This window comes from Protopterus annectens, chromosome 1.part0, assembly GCF_019279795.1.
Source record: "Protopterus annectens isolate FY-2018-M chromosome 1.part0, PAN1.0, whole genome shotgun sequence".
Classification (NCBI taxonomy): domain Eukaryota; kingdom Metazoa; phylum Chordata; order Ceratodontiformes; family Protopteridae; genus Protopterus; species Protopterus annectens.
In genome coordinates, this window is record NC_056725.1 from 1,292,614,169 (window position 1) to 1,292,636,744 (window position 22,576).

The 22,576-nt window shown below is 43.9% G+C and overlaps 1 protein-coding gene across 1 annotated transcript in view; it reads right to left on the minus strand.

Annotated features, from left to right (window-relative positions):
- The window catches only part of LOC122801207 (cytochrome P450 2D15-like), a gene marked incomplete at its 5' end in the record, with an annotated part of 628,388 nt that overhangs the window by 282,045 nt on the left and 323,767 nt on the right, over positions 1–22,576 (minus strand). The gene's annotated exons all lie outside the window — the stretch shown is intronic.

Sequence of the window (22,576 nt, forward strand, 5' to 3'; positions counted from 1 at the left end):
CCTAATGTAAAACAACTGGTCTGAAGCCCAAGTGCTTAATCCAAAAGACTTAGAATGATAGCTACACTTTAATCAAGTTACTGCCAAGCAGTAATAAATACAATTGAATACTTTAAAGAATGCCTGGATTAGTGCTCAAGTTATACAAACAAAGCTAGATTCAGCAGGCCTGGATCTAGTCTATGCTACAGCAAACAAGGTGTACCAATTGAGCTAAACAAGCAGTCTTTATCCAGGGGGGCATCAAGTAGTTTTGATTTTACATGATCAGGCAGTGGCTGTTTGTTTAGCCATGCATGCCTCCTAATAATTGAACCTGCCACAGCAGCCCTACTTGAGGCTTCTAAGGGCACTAAATCTGCAGTGCAGGGAGTGCTAAGCTACTTGAGAAGTAGAGTGCAGAAGATCTGCTAACTCTGTGGAAGTATTAGTGTCAGGTAAAGATGACATATTTTGTTTCATAAGTTCCAATGTGTGCTGTTGATATTTTAGTTTCCAGAACTGGCAGTTAAGAGCTCTAATAGCTAAGGTTGTGGAGGTGTACACTTTCTTACCCCATCTGTCCAGAGCTCTTGAGTTCTTGTCACAGGGAAATGGGTTTTTAGATGAGTTAGCCTTGGCCCCTTTGGGCCCCTGTGTGATGACTTCTGGGTCTGCTTCATGGTTTTTAAACAAGTACTTATGTGAATCAGGCACCCTGTTGTACCTGTCTGGTTTTCTGGGAGCAGGAGGTAGGGTGTCAGAGGTGAGGCTAGATTCATTGAAAACATCATCCACCACATCCAGAATAGGAGGGATGGCCAAGGGTCTGTGCTGAGGAAGATCTACAAACTCTCTTAGTCTTTTCTTAGACTGAGGATAATCTTGGGCTTCCCAGAGGAAATGCTTTCTGAGAGTGTGCAGGGTTTCCCCAAATGAAAGATCCTCAGGTGGGGAGGCAGAAGGAATAAACTCCTCTGCATCAGAATCCTCAAAGAAGGTGAGAGGTTGTTGTTCCTCATCTGAATCAAGGTACTCTGAAATTTCATAATCCAGTTCTGTGTGAACTTCAGGGAAAGTATCCCTTTTTCTTTTAGAAGGAGTGGTAATAGTCACCCCTGATGAAAGTGATGAGGTCCTCCACCATTTTCAGTAACTGTGTCTGAGGTGGTGGAGGAGGGGTAAGATGGCAACTAGAGACTGTTTTCTTTGGGGTGGTCTTGCTTTTAGACCTTAGTAAATCCATTTGTCATTGAGATGGTGTAGTCGGAGGCAAAGATGTCTGTTTTTGCCTTGAATCAGTTGTGCGAAGAGCCTCCTCAGTGCCTGCGTAGCAGGTCCGGACCCAACTGAAGTGGAGACAACTGAGGGATCGGATGATGAAGCATTCCCTGGCAGCATAAAGGACTCTGAAAGGGTCTCTGTAGAGACCTGCAAAGGAAACGAGTTGGGCATCAGGGGCTGCGAATGTGGACACAGAAATGCTTTTTAAAAGTGCCATATGGCACTTTCTGAGTGCAGGGGGCATGTTAGACATGCCAACTGCACTCAGTGGTGTTCGTGTCCACATAGCCATAACAGTAGTGTACCTTCATGAATATGCAAGGTGCACTACTGCTACAGCCAGGCTTACACGGACACGGTCCACTCCGTCAAAATAACGCTATTCCGACATGGAGTTTAATGAATCCTCGGGTCAGTCTTCCTTCCTTATCCTGGTCCTTGAGTTTTATCCATTGTTTATATATATGCCAGCAGACACACCCTCTACCGGTCTTCATTCATCTTTTTCTCTGTTTTCCTTTTTGGTAGTTTGGTGGACTGCTGGGTAGAGTTTTTTCCTTTTTGTCTTGTTCATGCCACTCCTTGATAATGAAGCAAATAATATCCCCATCATTCAGAGGTCCCACTTCCTTACCTTCATAATTTTGTTAAGCAGCCTGGGAGGATCAGCCATGATTGTATTGTCTTCCTTATGCCTAGACCAGTTTGCATCATTTGCCTCTCTTAATCAGCAAATATGAACCATACTACATTATCCTTTTGTCTATGTTTGTGTGTCTTGATGTCTCAATTTCACAAAATGCCAATTCTGAATTATCTGACTGAAAGTGACAAGGAATATAATACAGTTAGGCAGAGGTAATAGCAGGTGCCCCATTCTGTGCACCTCCCTCCTCTTTAGTTATCCATCAAAATAAACTGGAGAATAGGTACTTTGTAGTAACTTAAAATAATGCATAACTGAATACAGTCTGTTGAAAAGGTCCCTCAGTGAGCTGTGTTAGGACCTCTGCTATGAATGATCATCATTAATAAACATGTTTTGCATGCAAGAGGCGTGTATGGGTCTATATCATATGAGTGAATTGCACAAATTGTGAACGCTCATAATATTGAACGTACCAGACCACGAAGTGCTTTTTCTGAGATTGCGGTACAGTGAGGAAAGGAATATAGCAGGATGTAAATACAGAGGTATTATTGTGAGTGCTCACGTATTCATTCTTATTACTCCTGATACTGCTTTGTATCAAGCCCAAAAATATCTACCACATGCAATGCTGCAATGACCTGATGAAACAAAATTGCAACTCCACATCTCTTCCCTGACTATGTGCCACTGATACCACATGCTGGTAATTATAACAAGATAAGTTACAGCTCTTGGCTAAAGAAAAATGTGAATCTTGTAGTGCGATCAGTATCAGTATTTTTACAAAAGATACAAACATCCACTTTTGTGTAAGGACTTTAATACATTTTTATATCATATATTAGAAAAACTTGATAAATCACCTGGGTGTGATTAGTGAGAGAATATCTTAGTTAATAAAGAGGTGTTTTGGCAAATAAAATTGAATACCACTGATTCACCAGGACTGAATGATTGTGTTGCATAGTGGAGTGTTTTAAATTTGAAGGCTGGTAAACTACCTATCTATATCTATATCCATATCTATCTATTTACCTATAGATAGACAGATCTATAGCTATATTTCTTTCTATACAGCAAGACAGCGACAGTGTCAGTGGCACAGCAGGTAGTCAACCCACCTTTTATGCAGGAGGCTGTGGGTTCTATTCCCTTCCAAGGTAGATAGATGGCTGACAAAGCAGTGCAGCACATGTGGGATGCTGTACTCCTGTGTGTGCCATCCTTCAGATTAAATGTTAAACAGATACTCCATCTTAGCACCTCCAGTGCATGTAAATGATCCCACAGCATCTAGCAAAATGGGAAAAGAGCATTCCCTAATGCTGAAATAGCATGTCAATACCCTTATGCCACATGTGCGGGGACATAATCTATTTTCAGTAAATAGTCTCAGGGAAGCTGATTAGTGCAATGAGCTATGACACTTGGTACACAAGGCTGCGGAAACCATTACTCAAGCCGCTGAATCACTTACAAATGCTTTCTCCCAGCACCTACAGGACTGCATGGATCAGGCAATCCCAAACAAAACAAAGACCCTTTGTACCAAAGGCAAGCGTCCAGTTTGGTGGACCCCAGCCATAAACAAGTTCTACAACAAAAGGAGGAAGCTACTACAAGATAGAGCAAAATCCTTAAAAGGGAAAACACCCTTGATCATTATAAGTAAAAAATTAAGATCTCTCATAAAATCATCCAAGGCAAATTTTGAGAGAAAAATCGCTAAGGACTCAAAGGACAATCATAAGGCCTTCATTAGCTATGTTAGAAACCTGGGAGGAAACTTCCAGATATGCTCAGAATTAGTTCAAAATGATGTAAAAATTACTGAACCTACAGACATTGCCAACATACTGGCTGACAGGTTCAGTGCAAACTTCTCCCCCTCCCCCAAAAGGTGAGATATCTATACCAGAGAATTATAGCCCCCCAAACATCTCAAACGCTCAGGTGAGAACTGCTCTCTCCAAGGCAAAAAACACAGCATCCATGGGACCAGATGGTGTCCCCAGATATGTGCTCCATGAACTCAATGAGGAATTAAACCCGCAGTTAGGGCAGCTGTTTAATCTTAGCCTCACCTCAGGATACGTGCCTAAGGAGTGGCGTACGGCAACTGTGGTCCCACTTCACAAAGGAGGTGCCTCCACTGACCCGGGAAATTACCGTCCCATCAGCTTGACAAGCTTGATCTGCAAAGCTATGGAGAGGATCATAATGGAACTCATAAATAAAGAAATAGGAGACTTGCAGACTTTGGATCCGACCCAGTTTGGCTTTGTCAAGGGCAGATCATGCCTTCTAAACCTGGTGGACTTTTTCGAAACAGTCACCAAGGCCATTGATGAGGGAAAGGCAGTCCACACAGCCTACCTCGACCTGGCAAAGGCTTTCAACACAATACCCCACTCAGGTATCATTGAAGAACTCATCAGCTTAAATGTAAACCCATACGTCACAAGATAGGTTGCAAATTGGCTAAGTGACAGAACCCACAAGGTCAGAGTTGCTGGCGCCATGTCAGACTCAAAGCCTGTCACAAGTGGTGTCCCACAGGGCTCAGTCCTGGGCCCTCTCCTGTTCGGCATCTACTTTTCAGAAGTACAAGCAAACACAGGAGGATTATGGCTGACAAAATTTGCAGATGACTGCAAACTGGGCGCCATAGTTGAGAACACATCTGACACAGATATCCTTCAGAAGGGTCTTATAGAAATGGAAAACTGGTGCCAGAACCATGGCCTAAAGTTAAATGCCAAAAAATGCATGGTCATACCCTTCGGGAAAAACAAGGTTACCCCTAGCTACCATATAGGTGGCAACCCACTAAGCACAGAAGAGGTTATCAGGGATCTGGGTACCCAGGTTGACAGTAACCTTTCATTTGATACTCACGTTGCCAAAGTAGTTAGAAAGACCTTCTACATTGCCCACCTGATCATGAAGGGATTCACATCTAGATCAAGGGAAGTCATCGTCCCCCTGTACTCATCACTCATCAGGCCAATGATTGAGTACAATGCCCCATTCAGAATGTATCTGACACGACACCTGCAGCAACTGGAAAGGCCCCAAAAGTTCCTCACCAAAAGGATAAAGGGTCTCAAAAATATGTCCTATGCTGCCCGACTGAAGGAACTTCAGCTCTACTTAGTCGCTTACCGTCTGCTCAGAGGTGACCTGTGCCTGACATACAAGGCCATGTCCAACCCAGAATTAATGAACATGCTTCACCTCAAAAAATCTAGATCCCTCAGAACTACAAGGCGGGAGACTTAAACCTTGACACGGTTATTAATAGGATGTGCTGGAGGGACAGATTCATCACCCAGAGACTCCCTATGCTGTGGAACAAAATCCCGGTACATGTGAGGCAGAGCACCTCGCTGGCTTTGTTCAAGAGAAATCTTGACCAATGGATGGGAGATCGCAGATATACCCCAGGGATTATCTCAGTGTCACTGCTTGACAGAGGCACAGCAAAATAATGGGCATAGTATGGGGTGGCGAAAGCCACAAAACTCTGGCTAGGCTTATAAATGCCCTTGGGCAAATAGCCTAGTATGAACCTATGAACCTATGAACCTATGACATCAGTACTTCATGCCATGGAAACACTATATTAAAACAGTTCCATTGGATGTTTTACACATTGAAGACGTTTAGTAAATGGTCTTTGCATTTTCTTCTGTGAGGGCAACTAGGGGAGCTTTCCTCCCCTTATGTAGTGGAAACAGCATCTAAGAATTTGGGAGCAATTTAGTCTTTAGAATGGGCTGCCCCTTTGAAGAAATGAAGTGCGTACATGTTTCATGTAAGAATTACTTCTTATTGGCCTGCACGTCACTGCTCACCTACAAGCCAAAGTGGGGATTAGTTCTACCTTTGTTTGAATTTGCACTCTGTAATAGAATACTTTAAAAATGTGGAGGGGGTCAGATAATTTATGATAGGTGCAAATCAAAGCAGTATGCCCTTTAATGGGATGATTCCGTAGACAAGGGGATGTGGAGCAGGAGATAAAATATTCATTTATGAGGTGGGGCATGCCCCAAAAGATGCAGCATGGGAAAAGGATTTGTGGTCTTACTTCTTGGTAGCTTCTTCTGTTATATACAGAATTTATCCTCGGACACCATTTTCCAAGTTATTTCTAACCCCAGATTGATTTCATAAATTATTTTCACAGATCTCCTCAGATTGTTGGAGCTGTCAAAAGCTTTTTCTTGGGTCTTAGGCACATTTGTTTTGAGACTGCTCAGCAGACTGGTGGCTGTTCTTTTTGAGTTACTTCAGTTTTTCATATTCCCCAGGATTTAATAAACTCAGTGTAGGCACTGTGTAGACCCTACACTGAATGTATCCATGTACATGGCCACGGTTCCCCCTCAGCAGTGTGCCATGCATATTAATGATGGCATGCTGCCGAGGAAGAGCATAAGAACAGGGATATTGAATCAGTGTAGGGAGATGCGTAGAGGTGATCCATGGTTGTGGATGCCTGGTCAGATGTTATGTACAGGGTGAGGCTCCCTGTAATGCACCCCACCACTGTTGAAATGCTGTGAATTTTGTTAAATGTGTACTATATAAGTTAGATATTTTTTTTGTATTATTTTTCTGTATGTTTGCATGGTGCGGCACAGAGCACAGCAATGTCAAGCTGCACTTACATATAGACAGCTGACACCTGCTACACATGTAAAAATAGAAACTGGATGTAATTAATTATCATAATTAAATATTTTATTTTTCATTGTAATTTTTTTTTTTGGAATTGCCATTTGCATGTCGAGGCATGGCATGGAGTGCTGCAGAGCCGAACACCAGTTATACATACATTGCTGACACCTGCCAGACATCTAAAAATAGAAAATGGATGTAATTAATTATTTAATTATAGGTTTGTTTATGCATGTTTACATGTGTTTGCGAGGTGCAGCACTGTGCTCAGCAACACTAATATGTAGCCTAATAGTATATGTGAAGGTATACTAGTCTTTATAATATCCAAGTAGTTAAATGGGTAGAGTTATGGCCTTATATGTAGTAGGTCCTGGGTTGAAGTCCATACTAGGCAAAACATGCCTGTAATTTAATGTACTATTTTTCTGTAATGTAATAACAAAATTGTGAAATATGGCACTGCTGCAATCTGCTAAGCTCTGCTCAACCATGCGAAGCACTGCATAAACATGGTAGCAGCTTCCAATAATTGCACGGTTATAAGCTTTGCTAAAACAACGGTTGTGTGAGTTTTCATGCTGCACTCCTATGCTTTGCTGGTTTGTGTGCTGCTAAGTGAAGAGGCACTTTTTTGAATGTTGCTCTATGATGTGTAAGGGTGGGAAATCAGCCTATATTAAGCACAATAGGCTGTAATTCTGCAATAGTCACTAGAGTCTTAGCTACCGTGGATATGGTAGGCGGTGCTGGAGAAGGTGCGCACTTTCAGGCGCAGAAGAGGTGTCGCTTGTCTAGTAAGGATGAAGTAGACAAACATCTGTGGGTTCTGTTAAAGTAGCTTTATTATGTACAAACACATTAGAAATGAGGCTAAGTAACTTTAACTTATAAACAAACTAGCTATCACATATATACATGTTCACACCCTGGCTGCACTCTTAAAATGGCACTGAAGCTAGCATGTGCTTGCTATTTATATGCACGCACTGTCCTTGGAAATGCTTCTTAAAGGTACAACACAGCACGCTATTCTACAAATGGAGTATTCAGGAGTCCAAGGTCATGGCTAGGCTCTGGTAAAAAAACATGAACCCTGGCTGATGCAGGGCAGTTTCCAGGGCTCGGAGTGTAAGATGGAGGTCTGGGACTGGTTGGCCAGGAAACTCACCAATGTTACAGGTATCCCCTGCACAGGTGAGCAGTGTTATCACCACTATGATGGCCTGAAGAGGAGAAAGACGGGAACCTTGGACACCTGGGTCCAAGAAGCTAGAGAGAGAATGTCCCACAAATATGCAAGTAATTGTTCTTTCTTTTACCAATATGCAAGCTGAATGTCTGAAAAACTAGCATGCATAATAGTGTGCTTCTAGTCTAGCAGCCACAGCTGAGTGGGCTCGCAATGCCGTGTCCCATGCTGGGCGCCTAGCCAGGTTGCACCATCAGTGTGATAAGTATGGATGTATTATGCTAACTGTAGTGCAATAAGCAAAATAAAGCATTTACTGCAATAAAGTATACACAAGAAAAGCTGTAGTGCAATAAATGGGCATATACAACTGTAGTGCAATAAATGGGCAATTCGAGCTGTAGTGCAATAAATGAACAATAACAACTGTAGTTTAATAAGCAATACCAATAACAGTTAGCAAAATGGTGTACAAAGGATTGTCTTGTCATAACCATTGCAGTAGAGCTGTATGCATTGATTGTCTATGGTAAGGTTTATTCAGTCAAGTGCAACACTAATAGCTGTAGAATGCAAAACTAATGGCCTGCAAACTGTATCGCTTAACTCATAGTACTGTCCAAGGCTGTCTATAGGTCAATATCAGTCGCATAATGCTCTCTGCTCTTCCTACTTCAGGTAATAAAGGTATATAGGTGAGGTAGCCCACTCCATGGGCAGATATTGCATGTGGACTTCACAGATATTTCAGAGCAATACCAATAAATAGTGTTCACAAGCATTGTTGAGTCTAAAATAAAGGTGTATTAGTACATGCAGTACAGCTGTATTCCATGCATGTGTATTCTACAGGCACTGCAGTCAATTATAACACTGTAATAGTTCTAGAATGCAAGAAGAATGTCCTGTAACTTGTATTGCTCAGTTCACAGTATGTTTCCAGGTTATCTCCAGGCCAGTATCAGTCACTCAGTAGTCAACAGTGACTCAGTAGCTCAGTCTGTTAAATGCCTTGTGCGCAGTACATTTTTCTGCACACAGTCCTGGATTCAATTCCAGTAATGTGTAGCACTAAATTTTCAGTATCAATCATGTAATGCTCATATTTTCTCTCTCCCAAGGAGCAAAAGTTATAAGGATGAGGTAGCCCATGTTATGAGCAGATATTGTGCTTAGATTTCACAAAATTTTAAAATCAATATCAAGAAAGTGCTCACTGGCATTGTTGATTCATAAATAAATCTGTTTATATCCAGTATTGGCTGTATTCTTTGCATGTCTATACTAAGTTGCTGCAGTCAATTATAACATTATTTGCAGATATCCCCTGCAGTTACAGCTATTAGGTTTTATCCCCATGCCTCCTGACTAAGCCATGATGGCTATCTAGTTTATGTACTGTATACAAACATGCCTCTCAAGTGTCATGATTTCACGTAATGTAATTAAAACTGCCTAATCCGTCTGTCACAGGATTACCAGAGAAAGGCTACCTGGAATGCAATGTATTACCAAATCTGCTTACAGAACATCTTGGTAGTTATATAACTTCAAATTATGTGAAACTGTTCTCTGTAGTTGTGTACCCGCATTTGTCATTGCTTGGCACATACTGACCCATGCTAACAGCTTGAGAGGTATTTATGTGCTACATCAGCTATAGGAGAATTGTAGTCACTGTACCAAAACTGACATGACACACCTGTAGAGTATGTATTATCAGTGTTTTCATGGAGATAATATGTAATGCCGCTAATGGAATGCTTTTTTCTCTCTACCCACCCCTATCTTCATTTATTTATTATTGTTATTTATTATTATGATTTAATATTAACATATGTTGTTACGCTGATGAGAAGTTATGTACCTACCATAACGTTCCATGTTAGTTGTCTTCTCTCACCTTCTTTCTTGCTGGAAGGGTTCGAAGTCGATCCTCGGCTCCAACTTGACCACTTACTAAAGCTTGAGAGCTTATTTTACTGGCTCGAGGCAACCCTATATCCCATGATGCTAGGCAATAACTCCCCAGATCTCGTTTGGAAGCTGAAAAACCTAGCATAGGCCAATAAAACAAAATCCTCCAACTGGAAGGAGGAGGAAAAGGGATAAAAACCCCCAAAGATAATTATCTACACTATATATATCCTAGGACACCTAGATGGTGAACAAGGGAATAAAGGACCCTTCAAGGAAGGGAAGATCTTCTCGGTCTGTCCAGGCTAGGGTGATGGTGGGTGGGACGCAAGAAAGAAGGCGAGAGAAGACAACTAACATGGAACGTTATGGTAGGTACATAACTTCTCAATGTTAAGTTGTCAATCTCGCCTTCATTCTTGCTGGATGGGACCGCGTCCCTAGCACCTTCATCCTGGGTGGCTCATTGGAACAGACTCTTAAGAATGGTGGAACCAAAAGTTGCTCTGTCCCTGGAGGCCATGTCCAATTTGTAATGCGAAACAAAGGTATGAGGAGAGGCCCATGCGGCTGCTACACAGATAGTGTCTATTGGTAGTCTAGCTTGAAAAGCTGTAGCTGTAGCTAGTGCTCTAGTTGAATGGGCTTTTGGCTTAGAAGTTAATTCCATTCCCTGCCTCTGAGTTGATAAATAGATGTAATCACAGAAGACAGCCACCTAGATAGGGTTACCTAGGAAACAGGAAGTCCTTTCTTATTTTCTGCTTACGATAAAAACAGTTGATCAGACTTCCTTATTTGTTTGGTTCTATCTAAATAGTATCTGAGTTGGCGGTGAACATCTAGATAATTTAGCTTTTGCTCCGCTCTATTAGTATAGTTCGGGAAAAAAACTGGGAGATCAATTGATTGATTTAAATTTGTCTGCGAAGCCACCTTGGGTAAGAAGGATGGATTAGTCCTTAGAGAAACTCTGTCTTTATGGAAGATTAAGTAGGGAGGACGAATGCAGAGGGCGTGAAGCTCAGGTACTCTCCTAGCAGAAGTAATGGCGACTAGGAAGAGTGTCTTCCAGGAAAGAAATTTCAATGAACAGGAGACCGCAGGTTCAAAGGGTGGAAGAATCAAGGATGTTAAGACTAAATTAAGATCCCACTGAGGTGGAGGGTCTTTGACCGGAGGCTTAAGTAAATATACACCTTTAAGGAAAGCTTTGCAAAGCTTATTGGACATGATGTTGTGGTCCGATAAGCCTGTATGAAAATTCGATATGGCTGCCAACTGAACCTTTACTGTAGAGGCAGAGGACCCTGAATGAAAAATTTTGGCTAGGAAGTCTAAGACCGAATGAATTGGAGCAGTAAAGGGATCTCTATTCCTTGCCTTTGCCCAGAAGGAGAAATGTTTCCATTTACTAGTGTAAATCCTTCTGGTAGAAGATTTAAGGGAAGCTACTATGATATCCTGGACGGGATTAGAAATCATAGGAAGCCTGGCTAAGGACGGAAGTGGAGCAACCAAGCAGAGAGGTTGAGAGAATGTAGGGATTGGTGCAGCTGCCCTGACTGATGGGTCAACAGATCTGGAGCTGGGTCCAGATGCCAAGGCTGTACCAAGAGATAATGATGTAGGAACGGAAACCATATCTGTCGAGGCCAATAAGGGGCAATGAGAATCAACTTGGCTCTCAAAGCGGTTGCTTTCTGAATTACTTGTGGGATTAGAGGAAAGGGTGGAAAAGCATAGAGAAGTCCCCGAGGCCAATCTTGGACTAAAGCGTCTCTGAGGGGATGGTCTGGAAGGGGGAAGAGGGTGAAGAAGTCAGGGCATTTGCTGTTTTGGGGTGTAGCAAAAAGATCGCAGCAAGGAAGGCCCCACTTCTGAAAAATCTCTTCCACTACCGATTGTTTGAGAGACCACTCTTGTGGCATGAGTATAGCTCTGCTCAACCTGTCCGCTATGATGTTGGACTTCCCGGGGATATGCATTGCTATCAGAAACCACTGAGAGGAGATCGCCCATTGCCAAAGTCTGAGTGCCTCTCGACACAGGGGATAGGACTTGGTTCCGCCTTGCTTGTTGATATACCACACTACGGACATATTGTCCGTTTGGATTGCAATAGTTCCTAGGGGAAAGAGAGTCGTGGAGAGCTTGCAACGTTAAAAGCACTGCTCTCATCTGTAGGACATTTATGTGCAGGTGGCGTTCGAAATGTTGCCAAGTGCCATGGACCATCCTGCCCTGAAAATGCCCCCCCCCCCGATCAGGGAGGTGTCCGATGTGACCGTGGCGACCGGGGGAGGAGGAACGAAGGGTCTGCCTTGATGGACTTGAGGGGACAATATCCACCAGGACAGATGACTTTTGCAAGTTGGAGTTATCATGATATTGTGGTGCATGGGGAGTTGCTGAAAAGACCATTGGGCGAAAAGCATCCACTGTAGAAGACGCATGTAAAAACGTGCAAGGGGAAGAAGTGTTATGGCAGCCACCATAAGACCCAATACTTTCAGGACATACCTGGCCTGAATTTTGTTGCTCTGAAGAAGAACATGGACATGGATTTGAATATCTAAGACCCTTTGATCTGTTAACTTTGCTGAAAGTTGTACTGTGTTCAAGTTGGAGCCTATAAAGGTAATAGACTGACAAGGCAACAAGGCAGACTTTTCAAAATTTATAGAGATTTCTAGCCCTCTGCAAATGCGAATGGTGTAAGCTCTGGCTTGGAGAAGTTGATGCCTGGTGGTGGCAGTGAGGAGCCAGTCATCTAGATATGGAAACACCTGGAATCCTTGCCATCTCAGGTGAGCCGTAACCGCTGCCATACATTTGGTGAACACTCTAGGGGCTGTAGTGAGACCAAAGGGTAGGGCTCTGAACTGGTAGTGACTGGCCCCCAGCCGAAAGCGGAGAAACCTTCTGGAGCGCCTGTGAATTTTGATGTGATAGTACTCATCCTGAAGGTCCATGGAGCACATCCAATTGTCCTTGCTCAGAAAGGGCAGAATGGACTGTAGCATGACCATCCAGAATCTTGTTCTCTTTACAAACTTGTTTAGTTTGCTGAGATCTAATATTGGTCTCCAGTCCCCTGTCTTTTTCGGTACCAAAAAGAACCTTGAGTAGATTCCGGATCCTAGTTGGTCTGCTGGGACTGGCTGGATGGCTCTTTTTGCTAGCAGTTTTGATATTTCTGATACTGCTAGTTCCCTTAGACCGGGTGGAACGTCTGGAAGGGTTCCCTTTTGCTGAATTGGGGTTTGGATAAAGGGAATTTTGTAACTCTCGGATATGATCGACTGTACCCATTTGTCTTGAGTAAGGGAAAGCCAGGCTATTGGGTACAGTGACAATCTTCCCCTGACTGCCTCCAAAGGTGGACAATCGGGCAACATCTCAGGGATGCTGGAAGGGTTTGTCAGAGAGAGGCTCCCTGCTACCCTGGTTCTGCGGACCCCCTCTGGCCCTAGGGCGTCTGTTGTTGTTACCCCTCTGCCTCTGGGGTAAACTGACCTCTTAAGGCCAGGCGTGACTCCTTGAAATTTTGAACCACATTTTCCCACCCTTCTGACCCTTAGGGTATGGTCTTGAAGGGTGGAGAACGGACTCCTACGGCAGAAAGAGTCTTGCCATCTTGTTCGCATCTGGTCAAGGTGTCTTTCACTTGAGGTCCAAACAAAGCCGAACCATCAAAAGGGGAATTTGTGAAGGACACCTTGAAAGGGTCCACGAAATTACACAGCCGCATCCAGGCGTGATGCCTTAAGGCCACTCCTGTGCCCGTGGCCCTACTCGCTCCATCGGCTGCATATGAAATTAGACGCATGGAGGAGTTAACAATCGAGTTCAGGGTTCCAAGCTGTGAGTTTATTTTATCCTGGGACCCAGCAGCTGATGGATCCTGTAAGACTTCTCCCAACTCTTTGAGAATATCTCTCTGAAGGCGGGTGAAGTGACACAAGCAATTCAGTGACCGCATGGCAAAAGTCGCTGAAGAAAACATCCGCTTACCGTACCTATCCATGGTCCTAGAATCCTTATTAGGAGGATGGATAGGTACTGAAGGATCAGCTAGTTCCTTCTTGGTGGCTGCAGCCACCACCATGGCATCCGCCGGTACACCTTTTGTTAGGAATTGCTTGTCAACTGGTGCTGTGATGAATTTACATAGCCTCCAAGGGGTGGGTTCCACCGAATCCAGGGCCGACCATGCCTTCCGAGCCACTACTTCCATAAGGGGGTCAAAAGGCGGAGATGCCCAGGAGGTGGAGGGCCGAGAACCAAATGCCTCCAGGTACACCGACTCATCCTCGGAAGGATTAAGGGAAGACCAGTTCCCCCTCTGCTTTAGGATTTCTAGGATGTCAGAGAAAGAGACATCCTCAGAGGGGGACTTTGGGGATCCCTCTGACTCATCCAAGTCGGTGTCAGATGTAATGGACTCAGGGGAGTCCACATGCTTCCTCTTACATGTCCTCTTTACGCGGATGCTCCACTGACAGGTCAGGAGAAGCCTCGGAAGAGGAAGAAATTCCCAGTGGGGAAACCTGAGGCATTGGATCTCTGAGTCCGGAAGCAAGAGAGTTGGAAAAGACATCAGCAGGCACGGTAGTGGGAAGAGCTGATGGAGCTGACTGTTGACTAAGCCCTGGGGCTAGTACGCTCCTCATCACCTCGAAGGCTCCCCTATCAGAAAAGCCAGAGGGCCCCCGCTCCGAAGAGGTAGGTACCCCCAGGCCACACCGACAGGGAAGGCTCCGAGGCCAATGTCGGGGCCGAGCTCACCAGCACCGATGCTCCAAGAGGGAGAACGGGGTCGGACAATGGTCTGATGCCACTCACCCCCTCGGAGCTGACGAGAGAGATCAGGCGCCCGGAACCGTCCAATGAAGGTATCAAGGAGGTGATCGGAGCGGAAGACGAAGGAGCCGAAGGGGGAGGTATCGGCTCCGACACCACAACAGTCATGGCTCTGAGGAGCTCCGGCTCTGAACTCTGAGGGAGACTCGAAGGAGGAAAATTAGGTGGAGTTGTAACAGGTACCGTCTGATGAGATGGGCTAGAGATCATCTGGGCCAATGCCTGAGACTTTAACAGCCTACTTACCACTCTCTCTAGATCGTGATCTGAAAGTCTGGACTACCGAGAAGATCGGCTCCAATGGCTCCGCACCGAGATCTCGGAGTCGAATGGATGGACTCCAATGAAGGGGATCTTGACCTCTTCTTGGATGGAGCCAACGGAGCTGAGGACATGTCGGCTCCAGCTGGAGCTGACAGTGAAAGCATGGGCTCAGAGGTATCGGCACAGAGTGGTGCCAAGACCGGAACCTGTGACTCAAGGGGATCGGCTCCAGCCAGAGCCGATCTAGGCACAGACAAGGAGCCAGCAGCCGACGGCTTAGTACTTGGAGCCGACAGTTTTGCTGGTTTTGAGGGCCTCCCCGATGCAGACTTAGTCGGGGAGCCCTCGGGCTTTATCAAGCCCCTCAGTATAAGTTTGTTCCTGCGCTCCTGCAGGACTCTTGGACTGAATGCATGACATACAGAACAAGAGTCCTGCAGGTGCAGGGGTCCCAGGCAGTAAACACAAGAAGTGTGACCATCTGTCAGAGACATTTTCTGACAGCAGGAGTCACACTTCTTAAAGCCTGAGACCTTAGTTTCCTTTGGTTCCTTCGACATAACAGTGTCGAGGGTTCACAAATGTAAGAGAAAAAAACACACACACACACTCTCAAAATTATAAAATAACAATAAAAATGTTAAGGAATACTGACACACCCAAACACTCCACAGGATCCCTAGAAAATTTAGGAAAAGGGGCAGGCTTAAGGCCTAACCTAAGAGTGGAGGGGGAGGGATATAAGGGATAAAAGGGGAAGGTATAAAACAGTAATAGAGTTAAAGGTAGTTGCGAACTATTGAAAAAAGACAACTGGGTAAAAAAATAACTCAAAGGGGTGACTGAACACTATAAATATAAAGACTTACCAGGAGCCGGTAAAAAAATGCACCTCGCAAGCGAAAGTGGCAAACGAGATCTGGGGAGTTATTGCCTAGCATCATGGGATATAGGGTTGCCTCAAGCCAGTAAAATAAGCTCTCGAGCTTTTGTAAGTGGCCGAGTCGGAGCCGAGGATCAGCTCCGAACCCATCCAGCAAGAATGAAGGCGAGATTGAGAACTTAACATCTACATTTTTGCAAAATGTGATGCAATATTGTTATGTGTTACTATGATTCACTATTAGCATACTTTGTTAAACTAACTATTTTGTTGCCCTTATGGCTTACTTCTTACTGGTATGCTGTTACCATATTGACTGTTATGTTATTTACTGTTGTGTTGCACATACTATACACTAATCTGTATTTGTATGAATTAAAATGATGTTCCATTCTGTTAATACTAACAAAGGTTTGGTTATTACTAACCTTAACCTGTTGCTATACCTCTGTCACCACAGCATGTCAAGGTAGGCCAGTTCTAGCTGATCCCCCTACCTTTCATCAACCAGCCGTGGCACCGGGTCTCAGCACATTTGGGACTCAGACCGGCGGTGCCCCCTCTGCTGCCCCTGCATTACCTGCTGTGCTGGGTAGTACTGCCCCACAGGACATGGCCTGGCCCCCCTCTGGGAGTGATGGTGGAAGGAGTGCTGTCACTCAGGATGAGCTGCCAGTCTTGGTGCATAGGATAGTCTTCCATGGGTTTGACCACCGCCTGCACCAGATTGAAGGCATGCTGACTGACCTGATGGGCCAGCCTTATCCCGGTGCCCAGTCTCCAGTACTGCCACCCTCGTGGCAGTGAAGGAGCAGTGCTGACAGTCCTATGGATGGGGATGTGAGTCATGCTGCTATGGGGAACCATTCTGTATGAGACCTTCCTCACACAGAGCATGCCATTGTGACAACTATACTATCACCACATAGCAACAGAGGAGTACTGCACTCTATGAGGTATGTAACTGCTTTTGTGTATAACAGGTTGCAGATGGTTGAATAGACTTAAGGTGAATGGTGGCTATAGCAGCAAGTCTGTCTTAGACCTGTGATAATGTCACATCAGTGACCTCTTGCTGTCTTACAGCTACACAGCACATATAAAACATCAAGGGTGCATTGTCTTTTGTCATTGTGTCACCCTGGTCTCATTGGACTGCTCCTTTATAGTTGTAATAGCACACTGGTATTTGTGTGGCATTGTTCATATGAGATATTATCGAGGGCTTGCCCATAGAGGACACACCACAGTAGACCTGAGTGTTGGGTATATGATAATACACCAGTAGCTGTCTTGGCACATAAGGGAATACCTGACTATTGCTACTATCTCAGTTGTATCCACACACTTTGTTTGTTTTCACAATGTGGAGTATGACATGTGTGAGCAAGCAGTGGTTAATGCCAGCCATTTTGGCCATGCTGTACCTGTACGTAGTGTATGTCCACATATGTGATCCTGTAATGTGTACCCCTTTTGTTGTTTTTCTGGAATTATTTATTGTAGATGCCATGCACCCATCTCAGATGCGGAGAATTAAATTATATTGCAAGGACTAGGGCAACATTATCACATTATACTATTCAGGGGGAGACAAAGTAAGTCTGTCTTGTGGGCAGACCTTATCCATGATGTGAATGGTATGGGCCAGCAGGGTAGGAAATATGAGCAGGTTCGACACTGGGCACCAACATGATAAATGCTACATGATGAAGGGCAGCAGATGTAGCCAGGGTTCATGCTCTCACCAGTGGAGGGCCTGCAGTGGAACAACCACTCTCAGCAATGAGAAATTCCTGGTGTACCTGGGCACACACAACAGATCCCAGGCATCCATCATGCCATACATTGTGGTGGTGGGTGCCATAGTTTCGGCAGCTGAGGAGTGTGCAGGTAAGCTTAAAGTGATTAGCATTGTAATACTGTAGCAGTCAGTGTGTCAGGCTGTAGATACTTTTATGTGGGGGTCACATCTTTGTTCTTTGGGGGGGGTTAACCTCAGTTATACACTCATATGCAGATTGTGACCAATACAACAAGTAACACAGTAGCTACTGTAAATTGAGATATATGGACGTATTACTTTGTTGTGATGCAACATGCAGTGGTACGGACATTACCCCACCCTCAACTTTTCACAGGTTTGTCAGGTATTGCCCAAGGTCATGGTCCTGTTCCTGGTAAGCATAACACTTGTTTTGTTAAGGAACAATTATATTTGAGTATGGATAAGGGCCAGAATAATGCCCTATGTAAACATAATTATGTTTGTAAACAGTGTAGGATGTTTTTAAATGCCAGTCTGGAAAAGGTACCTAAGGTTTCTAGAGGGGGGTAGTCACAGGAGAGTTCAACAAACAGAAACACTTTGGCAGTTACAGTTAAGAGCAGATAAGGCTTCTGGTTTAAATGAGGCAAGGAATCTAAAATGCCTTTTAAAATACAGCAGGTTGAAGGTAAATACATTAGGCAGTGAAATGTGTATTTTCATATATTTGTTAAGAGAGTTGTACTAGGTTTTTATGTATTGTTTTTTTTCAATTATAGTGTCATATTGATTAAATAAAAGGTAAATATTACTGGTCATGTTTGACTTGATTTCCTTCAAGTGATGGTTATAAAGGTCCGGAGTTGAATTTGAATTGTTTTCTGAAGTAGTGCTTGTGGACAAAGGTGGAGAAGGAAGTTGTTTGACCACTAATCCAGTTGTGGGTCTTCATTGTTATGAGTCTTGGATTATTTTCATACACAATAGTGCAGGTATTAATGTACTGCTTTTTTTCTTTCTTATTGCAGGTTACCGTGGGGATTGATGCCTGTCCTCTACACAAGCTGATGTCAGTGTCTCTTCAGACTCTGGTGATGGTGTTGGCCATAGTGAGGCACAGGTGGGGGTGTCGGGGGCTGAATCTGTCCCAGAGATAGACATCCCTCTTCTGCATCCATTGTCACCACACACAGTCTGTATGACCACACATACCCCATCCCCAGAGGCCACAGATATTGGACAGTCAGTGGGTGGTGACATTGAACAGGAAAGTGTGGCAGCTATGGCTCCAGTGAGTGTAGACACTGGCCATAGCCAGAGAGCTGGCGAGGTCCCACTCAGGCAGATTGACAGGGGTACTTGTAGGAGGCCTACTGTCTGTCCACCACCTGTTGCATGTGTTACATCACGGGTCACTTGGCGCATGTTTTGGGCCATCATGGTGGCACAGGCATGTTCTGAATGGAACACCAGATGTATGCTTAGGGTTATGGATGCAGCACAGTCTGACATCCGTGACTGCCTCCACTGCATTGGGGACACCCTGGATCAGTTCACTGATGCAGTGGACAGATGGTGGGCTGAGACAGTGTCTGTCTTGGACCACGCATTGTCTGTGCTGGAATGTGTGGTTGGAGTTGGGTGTCGGACCCATGGATTTAGGTCAGCAACACCATCTGCTGAGAGTCCACATGGCCGTGCACACTCACGCTTCCATAGTGGCAGTACATCCAGTGCTACAGAGGGGAGTGTGCTGTCCACACCATGACATGGCAGGCCATGGAGTCATGGTCATGGGTGGTAAGGTGGGGGACATGGTCCCAGCAGACATCAGTCACCATTAGGTACTAGCACCACTTCTGACCTTGGGCATGGAGTTGCGAGTGCAACTCCTGGCAGAGCCAGTTCATTGTTTGGGACCAGAGATGGTGAACTGTCAACTCTACCATGTACAGTCCAAAGCTGTCCAACATATACATGTGTAGGGCTAGCTCTGAGCCTGACTGTGTACACGCACACACTCACACACCACAGTCAAATGCAGGTCACCTAAAGGCACACACAGCATCTCTCCATGGTTCATCTTACATGCTCCGCTCTTGACTCACACACATGCTGTCTACCTTTTGGGCCAGCCTAGACATCCTGCACCCCCACACAACACCCTGTGCAAGTGATGATACCTGTGCCACATCCCTATCATCCTCACTATCAATGCAGGGAAATTAAGCTATGTGCCTGATGCACAGGGTGACTATATTAGTTAACATGTACTTGTGTAATGCAGTGTTGGTTCACCATGCCACTTGTAGAACATGTATGAACAATTTGAAATAACAATCAAGGTGACAGACTTTAGGAAACACATGTAGAAAGGTTAACAGGCTATTAATACAGAGATAAAGTACATTTGTGATCATATACTTTATAGACAAGTGTAGATGGAGTGTTTTTACATTACAGAGCATTAGTATAGTATAGGCATATAGACAATATTTACAGTATGTACAAAGAGAAAGAATATAACACAGTATTCTATGTTTGTCTAAAGCATTAGGAGGTAACTTCCTTGGGTGAGAGTTCAGGGAGGTCTACTGCAGTTACATAAATGGTTGGTGTATAGATAAGATTTTAGTAAGTTTTTGAAGGTGGATGTACATTTTTGTAGTCTGAGGTCAGGAGACAGGGTAGTCCATATTTTTGCAACTTCATGAGGGAAGAGAGATTCCCCAGAGCTATTTTTACACTTGATATTTTCTATCAGAGCTCTGTTACTGGATCATAGCTATCGATTTGAATTTTAGAAGTTTAGGAGGCCAGTCAGGGCAGGGTTTTTCAGGATAATATAAGATCTGGTGTGCCAGGTTGAGTTGGTAGTATCGTAGTAAATTTGGGAATTCTAACCAGTGTAGTGTATGTAGAGATTGGCAGAAGTGGGACCATGATCTGGCATTGGTAGCAAATCTGTCAATTTTGTTATACCATGTGGAGAGTTTATTAAGGTCAGTTTTTTTAGATTTGTTAACAGTAAGCAAGCATACAGTAGTGTTGCTAGCAGATGGGTTCTGGCTATGGCGATTCTAGCTTTGGAAGTTAGGTACCTTTTACAGAGATAGAGGGTCCTTAGCTTCTTTTGGACTTTGGAGACAGTGATGGTTATATGTTTGTTGTATTTTAGTTATTGGTCAGTTGTAAATTCTAGAAACTTCACTTCTGGGACTGGGGTGATGAGGGTCTTGTTAGCTGAGGATATAGAGAAGGTAGTATCATAGGTCTTTTTTGTTGGATGGAACAACATAAGTTGTGTTTTCTTTGGGTTTAATATTAAATGGGATTTGCTTAGCCAATTTTCTATTTCAGTGAAGGATTGTTGTGATTTATATTGGAGAAGTTAAATGCTGGATGTGGAGCAGATCAAAGTTGTAGCATCGGCATATTGGATTATGTTGGCATTTGTAGTTGCTGAGTGGAGTTGGTTTGTAAAGATGTTGAACAGGAGGAGGCTGAGGATGGAACCTTGGGGTATGCTGACTGTGACTGGGAGTGTGGGGGGGGGGGAGTTAAGCCATTTGAAAGATTGGTGGTGGTTGTTTAGATAGCTATTAACTAAATACAGACACCCGCACGTACGGATGTGCATGGACCAAACCAACCAAGGCAATAAATTAAAACCAAAAAGGTCCAGCACAGTGGGTAGAAAACTTGAAACAATTTATTTAAGTGGCTTCAAAAAACAAATGGCAAACTGGTTTTGGCAACAGCCTTCCTCAGTGCAATAACACAAATAAAATATCTGATCCTTAAATAGATGACATCATTAGCATTCACAAAAAATATTGGTTGGATTAAACAATATGACAACTCATTCAGACCAGGTTTAAACAAACCCCCTAGCCTGATGATCCAACCTGATTCCCTATTGTTTAATATAGTGTGCCAGCCAACTTTAGAAAAAATTATGACCCTGGACCCTATCAATAACAGTAAATGTAAATCTGGCTGTTTTATGAGTCAAGGTGTGCTTAAACAAAGCATTGGTAGCTCTCCTGTTCCCGATCTCACTGAGGTGTTCAGATATTCAAAGCCTCAGTGTTCTAGACATTTGTCCAACATAAAATGCCGAACAGGAACAGGTAGCCAAATAAACAATCCATTCAGAACTGCAATTTCCAAAACATAAAATGTCATAGACCTTGGGGTGTTAGAACTAGTGAAAGTATTGGTTTTGAATATATGGGGACATGCGGAACAATGTCCACAGGGAACACATCCCTTGACCTTATTCCCAAATTATAGGAGACTGTTGGAGTGTAGGCAGAACCTTGCCTTTATAATGACTAAAATGCGAACCTAAAGTGGACCCCCTACAAAAAGAAAATAAACAAGTGGAAGAAAGAATATCATTAAGCTTCATATTAGCCATTAGGATATCCCAATGTTGACTAATAACCCGCTTTAAGGTCTGAAAATTCCTGCCAAAGGTAGCTACCAATCGAATGGGCTGTTGTCCATTCCTGTCGACATCAGACATTTTATACTGTAATACATTTACTCTAGGTAGTTGTCTGACATGATCCCTGGCCTGAAAGATATTACTATCTTTGTATCCCCTCTGGGTGAAACAGTTATGCAGATCTTGTTCATACCAGTCATAAGTGTCCTGAGTAGAACAAATGCGACCCATTCTCAAAAAGTGTGACTTGGGTATATTGCGGATGATGTGGGGGAGGGGTGGTGACTACCAGCATGTAGTAATGTATTGTACTGAGGATATTTGCGAAAGACCTCAGTTTTTAGGGTATGATCCAGATTCCTAATAACCGTCACATCTAGAAAAGTGATGGTATCTTTATTGGCATTCAAGGTGAATTGTATGCCCCATTTGCTCTGGTTAAGGTATTCAACAAATTCCTGTAAAAAGACCAAATCCCCCCACCACACCATCCAACAATCATCCAAGTAGCATCGCCAGATGTCAATTTCTCCAAGAAATAAGTTATGTGAGTCATCATAAATGAGCTGATGTTCAATATAGCCCATGAACAGATCTGCATAAATGGTGGCAAAAGATGCCCCCGTGGCCAT